This window comes from Elephantulus edwardii, unplaced genomic scaffold, assembly GCF_000299155.1.
Source record: "Elephantulus edwardii isolate Elephantulus edwardi_28Jun2011 unplaced genomic scaffold, EleEdw1.0 scaffold00238, whole genome shotgun sequence".
Classification (NCBI taxonomy): domain Eukaryota; kingdom Metazoa; phylum Chordata; class Mammalia; order Macroscelidea; family Macroscelididae; genus Elephantulus; species Elephantulus edwardii.
In genome coordinates, this window is record NW_006399988.1 from 895015 (window position 1) to 904891 (window position 9877).

Here is a 9877-nt window from a genome sequence, read left to right on the forward strand (position 1 = left end):
AAGGTTGCATAGAGAAGTGTACTCGGGGTAGGGGGTGGGGGGAAGGGGCGTGGGAATTGTATACTAATGAAGGAATTTTTTTTTCTCTTCGGAGAGGGAAGTGAGCTGGTGGGGAGGGCTGGGCAGGGAGAAAATCGCGGCAGTGAATGAATGGAAATCCAAAACCTCCGTAAAAAGAAAAAATAAAAAATAAAATTTTTTTTTAAAAAACACAACATTCATTACCCATCAGTACACTCAGATAAATGCATAACTTTTCCCAAAACATTGTTGTTAGATGCCAGGTCTAAATCATGACTAGAAAGTCAGACTACTTTCCAGAAGGAAAGACATAGATTTATTAGAGAATAGGAAAGCCAGTATGCCCCTATAGAGGCAAAGGTAGTGAAAATTTGTCTTGCATACTTTGGGCATGTTGACAAGAAAGATCAGTCTTTAGAAGAAGGCATCTTGCTGGAAAAGGTGCATGATCAGAGAGAGGAAGCCCTTCAATGAGATTGTTGACACAGATACTGTAGCAATGGACTCAGATTAGGCAGAGATGATGAGGATGACACAGGATAGGGCAGTATTTTCATTTGTTTCTCATAAGGTTGCTATGAGTCTTCATTAACTTCATGGCACTTAACAACAGCAACCTAGCAGGAAATCCCTGCAGAGAGAGAAGAGGTAAGAGAGTTGTTAGACAGTAAGAAAACCCTACATGGGAAACATGGGAGTTGTGATAGCCTGATAAGTAAGGAGTTTCACTTTTGTTACTATATAGTGAAAGCAAGAAGCGTGTAAGGTGGCTAAGTCTGTTTTACTAATTCCACAAAGAGGAACTGTCCCCATCAACAACATTCAGAGTACACAACTAATTCCCGTAAGGTCGGACATTGTCTCCCATGCTTCTGCACCTACTACAGCTAATTCCAACACCAATATTATTACTCTGTTGTTGTTGTTGATTGCCATCAAATTGAACATGACTCATGGCAACCCTGTGAACAAAAAGCCTGAAACCTTTCTATAACTATCGACATTTATCAAAGTTCATAGAGTTTCCAGAGGCATTTTCTTAGTTACTACTCTGTTGGGTCCGAAATCCATTTCAATGACTAGATTTTTCCAAATCCTACTTACAGTTATGGTGTTTAATTAAGGCCATTGTTGTTGTTTGTTGTTATGTGCCATCGAGTTGTTTGCGACTCATAGCGACCCTAGCAGGCTTTAATTAATTATTCAGGTTGATAACAAAATACAGTCCTTCAGTGCAGACAGCTTCTCAAGTGTGATTGCAGTCCTTTTGATCTTCAGCATCATGGCTTAGATCAATGTTACAAAGTTCTCTTGGTCCTGCCAGTTATAATGTCTTCCCTCAGTCCAAGAAAGCTTAGTGAAGCCTCTGGCTTGGCCCCCTGGGGCAAAGTCCCAAATCAGCTTTGTCTCATATTGTCAGCTGAGTCTGCTGTTGCTTTTGTGTAGATCCTAGCCTGGCTGATACAATATTATCTGGCTTCAAAGGATGCACATTGTTTCTTCTCCCTTGTGGGGATTAAGAGTTCCAACTCCTGGTAGTGAATCCACTCTCTGTAAACCTAGTGGATGATGACAAGACTGGCCAATCCTTTTGTGGATAGACTTTACACACCTTATTTATATAATCTATTCCGTCCACGTGGCAGTCAATGGCTTGGAAAGCCATTTTGAATAATAAACCCTTGACATCACATCTGGATTCAGCTTCCCTCGTCCCAATAATCAATCTGGATGGGATACAATAGAAAGGTCCATGTTGCCCTAGAGCCACCAGAGAGTGTGGAGGAATATTAGTGGCTCCTAGTAGAGCTATTGTTTAGTATTACAGCAATTTTAGCTGCTCTTAAAAGAACCCTTGTCTGACTTGTTTGAAATAGTCCTGACATGAGCTAAGCTCTTGTTGAAGCCAGCAGATTGTGATCAGAGCTCCAGAAATAAAGTCACTAGTATCAGGGACATCTGACTTGCTGGAAAAGAAGGCAAGGAATTGCTGGGTCAAATGGTATTTCTACTTGCAACCTTTTGAGAAAGTGCCATACCGCCTTCTTTAAAGAAACCATAACCACCACCCAACCAGATATATGCACACCCATGTTTATTGCTCCTTTGTTCACAATAGCAAAGAGATAGAAACAACCCAAGTGCCCATCAACAAATTAATGGATAGAGAAGCTCTGGTATATTCACACAATGGAATACTATGCAGCAATGAAAAACAAAGAATTCATGAAATACTATGCTAAGTGGATGACCCTAGAGGACATTATGCTGAGTGAAATATCTTAGTCACAAAAGGACAAATATTGCATATAGCCACTATTGTAAAATAGGACTGGCATTGGGGTTGAGCGAAGGCAGAGAAGAAGGGGAGGAATGATGTAAACTGCATTGCAACAGATGAGGGAGAGAACTGTTTAAAAGGGATATATGATTAGGTATTATTGTCATGACAGGAGTCTTGAATTCTTTACAGTGTAGTGGGCTTGGGGGGAAGGGATTGCATAGCAATGAAAATGAGTTTTTCTTTTACTCATCAAGGAGAAAGGTGAATTGGGGGAAGGGGGGAGAAAGGTGCAACAATGAATGACTGGAAACCCTAAGTCACTGTAAACTTTCATTAAAAAAAAAATGATATTGGGTTAAAAAAAAAAGGAGGCAGGAGCAAAGGTGAAATTAAAAGTAGTGTATTAGCGGTGGCACATGGGGTTTGAGGTTGAGTAGCTGTCCCTGCTGCCGCCACCATGGAGATGTTGTACCGAGCCCCGTTCTTAGTAATCAAATGCCCAAACTTGAAGCTGAAGAAGCCGCCCTGGGTGCATATGCCATCGGCCATGATGGTGTATGCTCTGGTGGTGGTTATCTTACTTCCTCATCACTGGAGGAATAATTTATGATGTTATTGTGGAAACTCCAAGTGTTGGCTCTGTGACAGATGAGCATAGACATTAGAGGCCAGTAGCTTTCTTGACCTACACAGTAAATGGACAGTATATTATGGAAGGACTTGCATCTAGCTTCCTGTTTACAATGGGAGGTTTAGGTTTCATAACCCTAGACCGATCCAATTCACCAAATATTCCAAAGCTCAACAGATTTATTCTGCTGTTCATTGGATTCATTTGTGTCCTACTGAGTTGTTTTATGGCCAGAGTATTCATGAGAATGAAACTGCCGGGCTATCTGATGGGTTAGAGGACCCTTTGAGAAGAAATCAGTGGATACTGGATTTGCTCCTGTTGCTAAAGTTATAAAGGCTGTACCAACCCTTGAACATGATGTAAGGGAGAAGAATGAAAAGCAGATGAGATGGAAGAATCTTGTGAAAACATAGGAAGCTTGTGAGAACTGAGACTAGATTTTCTTCTTGGTACTATCACATTTGACACACTTATCACAGTATTGTTCCCTGCTGATCTCCACCAACATATCAACGAGATTTAGTGATGTTTTCTTCTCAGTTTTTAATTTCTAAAAGAAATATACTAATTTCTATAATACTGAATAAAGTGATTATTTTTTATAACCGCTTAACATTTCTTGGAGATGGCATTTTTTATTTTCAAACTTGAATGTTAAATCAGGAAGTACGATTCTGGGAGCTGAGAACTCCGTCCGATCGGCGTTATTTGTGGTGCTTTGCCTTTCAACAGAAGGTGTGGTAACTTCAGCAGAGTGTGTTATTTCAGGGGTGTATGTATAAGACTGTTTCCTGAACAATGAATATGTATTGAAAGGAGCAGAAATAAATACTTTTTCTAATGAAGAAAAAAAATTAGTATATTAGCAAAAGTACATTGCAGAGAGAGGAATAGATCAGCTTCTACAGAAAGGAAAGGAATGAAAGAGGAAGCCATGAAGGGTGAGATGCTTATATAGCCCCTTAGACCTGTTCTTATGCAAATGAAGGGTAATGTCTGGACCAAAGCGATGAAATTCCTGAAGGTTCCTATTCTAGTCCACTGTTATGAAGTCACTGAGTCTCAAGCTCCTCTTTACTGCTAGTGGCAGCCCTCTGAGGCCTTGTATCTTCCTATAAAGCAACATGCACATCTCCTGGCTCTGATTGGATGAGGACCAGCCGTTACCATCAGCTGGAGTTTTTCGGTTCAGGATGTGCTCTAAGAGCTTGTTTAGCAAGGTTTCAGAAGAAACTGAGAGGTCTTTTATCGTCTTAACTTTACCTTTGACTTCCCTTCCCCATTCATTTGCCTCAACTTATTTAACAGAGAACTAACTCCTAACACTCGTCATCCAAACCCAAAGGAAGATGGTGGAATCCACTCATTCCACAGGGGGAAGATGGGCTGTCTTCTCCTGTGCAGCTTACAGCCTCTGAAAACCTGCTGGGATGTCAGCTAGGAGTCATTGAGACTTTGTGGTGTTGAGATGAGTTGTGCAGGTGAAAAATATGTAGGTCCAGAAAGGAACATATATTTCTCTGAACAACAAATACTTATAGCTTTTCTATGGCTATTTCTCAGGAGGATTGGTATTGTTCAGGAGTAAAGAGAGGCATGGTATGTTCACAGCTTCAGTGAGATGACTACAACTCTCTACTTTTATGCATGCTCACAAGTTCAAGATAGACTCATGTGTGAGGGAGTCTGGAAGGTGGTGGTGGCAAGACCCATTATGCATACATACATAATGGTTGGTGCATGCAAACAGCTATGCTGTCCTCTATTTCAAATCTTGTTTTACTAGAAAAACATGGTTCTGCTCCCAACTCCTGGTAAAAAAACCCAATCTTGGAGACAGAATAGAAAAACAGAAGTTTTATTATATATGATTGTTGTTGTTGTTATGTGCCGTCGAGTCGCTTGCGACCCAAAGTGACCCTATGTACAACAGCCCTAAACTCCGCTCTGTCCTGTGCCAATCGCACTGTCTCTGACACTCCCATCCCAATTATCCCAGTCACTGAATCAATCCACCTCATAGAGGGCCTTCCTCTCCTGTGCTGTCCCTCCACCCTCCCAAGCATGATGTCCTTCTCCAAGGACCGGTCTCTCCTTACAACATGTCCAAAGTATGTTAGACGGAGACTCAGAATCCTTGCCTCCAAGAAGCCACCCATTTTAACCCTTTCAAAGATGAATCTGTTTGTTTTCCTAGGAGTCCATGGTACTCTCAACACTCTTCTCCAGCACCACAGCTCAAAGGCATCAATTCTCCTTCTATCCTCCTTGGTCATTGTCCAACTCTGTTGCATAACAAGTAATTGTGAAGACCATGGCCTATATCAGATGCACCTTAGTCTCCAGAGAGACACTATTGCTCTTCAGTACTTTGGAGAGGTCCCTAACATCAGACTTTCCCATGGCAATGCGCCTTTTAATTTCCTGACTACTGGTGCCAAGAGTGTTGACTGTGGAGCTAAGCAAACTAAAGCTGTGAACAGTCTCAATCTCTTCACCATCCATCCTGATGCTGCCAATTGGTCCAGTGGATAGCGTATAGAAAACAGGTTTATATTTTTATTGTTAAGTGCCATTAAGACAGGTACAACTCATAGCAACCCTGTGAACAACAGATCTGAACCATGTCCTATCCTGTGCCATCCTTACAATGACTAACAAACTTGAGGCCATTGCTATAGTCACTGTGTCAATCCATCTGGTTCTCTTCCACCATCCCTCTACCTATCCAACCATAATGCCCCTCTCCAAGAAGAAGCATACCTAAAGTATGTGAGGTGAAGCTTTATCATCTTTGCCACCAACGACCACTCTGGCTGCAACTTCTCCAAGACATATATATTTGTGCTTTTTATAGTCCATGGGATACATAGTACTCTTCTCCAGCACCACAGCTCAAAGACATAATTTCTTCTGTCATCCTTATTCGTTGTCGAGCTCTCAAATACATAGCAATTTATTGAAAAGACAATGGCCTGAATCAGGTGCATCTTAGTCCTCAGTCTGTCATCATGATGCCTCAGTAGTTTGGAGCGATCCCTAAATACAGACTTAATCCAGTACAATTTGTCTCCTGATCTCCTGACTACTGGTATTAAGTATATTGATTATGGATCCAAGTAAGATGAAGTCACTGATAAATATAGTCTTTTCGCCACCCTGATGTTGCCTGTTGGTCTAGTGATGAGAGTTTTTGGTCTTTTCACGTTGAAATTCAATCTGTATTAAATACTGTAGACTTTAATCTTCTGCAGCATGTGCTTCAAGTCCTCACTTTTAGCAAGCAAGGTTGCGTCATCACAATACAGGTTGTTGATGATCCTGATGTCACCAGTTTCTCCAATAATTTGCTCAGCATACAGATTGAAGAGATAGGGACATGTGATTTCAGTGTAGAGGTCTTATATATTTTTTTTTCAAATTTATTTTTATGTGAGGTTATCTGATTTCTCTCTTCTGTTAGTGTTGCTGCATGTAATTTCATGTTTGTTATTAAACACATAATTTATAGTTGGTATGTTCTCCTGATGAACATTGTCATTATCTAAGTTCTTATGAAACACACTTCTTTTTATTTTCCCCTTGGTTTTTCATAAAATCTGGTATTGCTGCTTTTTACTAGAAAATTTGGTAAATGTTCATGCAATTTTTAGGATCAATGTGCTTGTTTGGTATGTATAGGTTTAGTCTACCTTTGGTAATTGGTTTCCTTTAGTTCTGATCTAAGTCTATGGAATTGTACCTTGAGTCTGGCCACCTGTTCCCTCTCCCCTCTCATGGACTGGGAAGAGCTGTCAGGGAGAAAAGTAAATTACCCGACATGGTTTCCTTTTTCTCTGGTCAATTCCTTTTTTTTTCTTTTCTCCAGGACCATCAAATAACTTTCTTAAAAATTTTTTAAGTTAGATTGCTTTAAAATAAAGACTTAAAAAAAAAAATTATTTGCCCTGTCAATGTACTGCTCCAGTCATTTTTGGATAATCTTCAGATTTTGCTTGTATGTGACATGAATGATATTATAAGATAATTTTCACACTCTCTTGGATGGTTGGGTTTGGGGGTTTTTTGGTGGAATGGTAATAGATATGGATCTCTTCCAATCAGTTGGCCAGGCATTTGTCCTCCAGATTTCTTGGCACAACCTGGTGATCACATCGAGGTTAGCATCTGTTTGTTGAAATATGTCAATTGGGTGCCATCAATTCCTGGGGCTTTATTTTTTGCCAAGTCCTTCAGAACAGCCTGCACTTCTTCCTTCATCAGCATTGTCTTTTGATCCTAAATTGTTTCTTGAAATTCTTCTGTGTCAGCCAATTCTTTTTGGCACAATGACTGTATACTCCATCTATCTTTTAATTCTTCCTAGATCACTCAATACTCTACCCATCATATCCTTAAGTATTGTAACTCAAGGTTTGAATTTGTCATTTAGTTCCATCACCTTAAGAAATGCCAAGTGAGTTTGGCCCTTTTGATTTTCTGACTCCAGTTCTTTGCACATTTCATTATAATACTTTGCTCTGTCTTCCAAAGAGGCTCTTTGAAATCTTCTATTCACCTCCTTAAGTTATTGATTTCTTCCCTTTGCTTTGGCTTCTCAGGGCTCTAGTGCAATATTCAGTGTCTCCTCTGACATCCATTTTGGTCTTTTCTTCTTGTGTCTTTGTAATGACCTTTTGCATTCTTCGTGAATGATTTTCTTGATATTCTCCCACAGTTCATCTAGTTTTTAAGACCTCAAACCTGTTCCTGAGTTGGTTTTTAAGTTCAGATGAGACAGCCTCAAGGTCAAATTTTTATTCCTGTGAATTCAATTTGACCTTCTATAGCTTTTATATGAACTTGCATGTGAGTAGTTGATGGTCTGTTCACCAATCAGCACCTGGCCTAGTTTTCACTCCTGGTATTGAACTTCTCCAAAGATTCCTTCCACAGATATAAAGAATCTGATTCCTGTACACAAAATCAGGTGAAAGCCATGTGTATAGCCTGCATTTATGTTCCTTATAAAAAGGTATTTGCTATGAATATATCATCATTTGTGCAGAATTCTATCATTCTTTCCTCAGCCTCATTTTTGTCACTAGATCACTGTTTTCCAACTCCTGATCCTTCTTCCTGGTTCCCAAGTTTTGCATTCCAGTAACCCATTAATTATTTTTAAATAATGATTTATTTACAAAGTTTGAATACATTTTCACACAAGATTTTTCCCATTTCCTTCACCCCCTCATTGAATTGTGCAACCTTATGAAGCCCATCCTGTTCCCTCTGCTTCCACTCTCCATTTGCCCTTCAATCCTCATACTCTTTCTACAATAATGGCTTTATATAGTATTTGTCCTTGTGGGACTGAGTTAGTTCACATAATGCTCTCCATTCCCTCCCAAGTTAGGTAGTAATTTAAAAATTCATTGCTCTTGCACTGTATATGTATACCTCAACTTCTCAGTCCACTTATTTGTAGTTGGATATTTGGGCTGTTTCCATGTTCTTGTGGTGGTAAATAATGCTGCTATGAACATTTGTGTATAAGTCTCTTTGAGTCTCATTTTGTAATGAGATGTTCAGATGTTCAGTTTCAGTTTGTGTCAGTTTAGGTAGATTGTGCATTTCTAAGTATTTGGCCATTTGCTCTAGGTTTTCATATTTGTTTGAGTATAGTTTTTCCATAATACTCTAATGTTAGCTTTTTAAATTTTAGTTGGCTCTGTTCTGATTTACCTGATTTATCTCTTATTCGGATTATATGTGTCTTCTCATTCTTTTCTTTTGTGAGTTTTGCTAGTGTTTTATCAATTTTATTAACCTTTTCAAAGAACCAACTCCTAGTTTTGTTGATAGTTTCAGTTGCTTTTCTGTTTTCTATTTCATTTACTTCTGCTCTAGTTTTTATAATTTCAGGTTTTTTAGAGGGTGTCGGGATTTCTTGCTGTTCTTTTTCAATTTGCTGGAGATATTGGGTTTGAGAGTCAGTGGTCTGGTTTTCCTGAATTTTGATGTGTTTGCTTATTGCTATAACTTGACCTCTGATTACTGCTTTGGCTTTTTCCCAGAGGTTTTGGCAAGTGGTGTTTTCGTTGTCATTAGTTTCAAGAAACTTTTAAATTTTTATTTCTTCTAGTACCCAGTCATGCTCAAGCGATTTTGTATCATTATGGTGTAAAGAGATGGTTTGTATTATTTCTATGTTTTTTAGTTTATTGATGGTTGCCTTGTGACCTAGAATGTGATCTATTCTGGAGAACGTTCCATGAACATTAGAGAAGAAGGTATACTGTGTTTTTGGGGGGTGCATTAACTTATAAATATCTATGAGGTCAAGTTGGTTTATTGTGTGGTTTAATTCTTCAGTATCTCTGTTGAGTTTTTTTCTGTTAGTTCTATCTTTTCTTGAGAGTGGTGTATTGAAGTCTCCAAGCACTCTATAGTAGTATTGTCTATTTCATTTTTCAGTTTTGTTAATGTTTGGTTTATATATTTTGCAGGTCTTTCATTTGGTGCACAGATATTTATTATTGTTGTGTCCTCTTGTTCTGATGACCCTTTGAGCATTATGTAGTGACCTTCCTTGTCCTTTGTGGTGGTTTTTACATTGACATTTATTTTATCAGAGATTAATATCATTACTTCTGCTTTTTTCTGATTGCCATTTGCTGGGTATATTTTTCCCCACCCTTTTATTTTTAGCCTTTCGTTATCTTCATTATTCAGGTGTGTCTGTTGTAGACAACATATTGATGGATTTTGTTTTTTTATCCAATCTGCTACTCTTTTTCTCTTCAGCAGTGCATTTAAACCATTCACTTTCAGTGTGACTATTGAGAGGCTAGGTTTTGTTGCTGTTATTGTGTTGAGTTCTTTTTGGTGTTGTTGCTAGTTACTTTGGACCATGCAGCTTTCTGTGGTATTTCTGTAAGAAGGACATCTCTGAGTCT

General features: G+C 38.9%; 1 protein-coding gene and 1 pseudogene across 1 annotated transcript in view; both read left to right on the forward strand.

Moving 5' to 3' along the window:
* Positions 1-9877, forward strand: part of FANCC (Fanconi anemia, complementation group C) — a 388004-nt gene that overhangs the window by 283579 nt on the left and 94548 nt on the right. The gene's annotated exons all lie outside the window — the stretch shown is intronic.
* On the forward strand, positions 2757-3213 carry LOC102869543 (annotated as a pseudogene).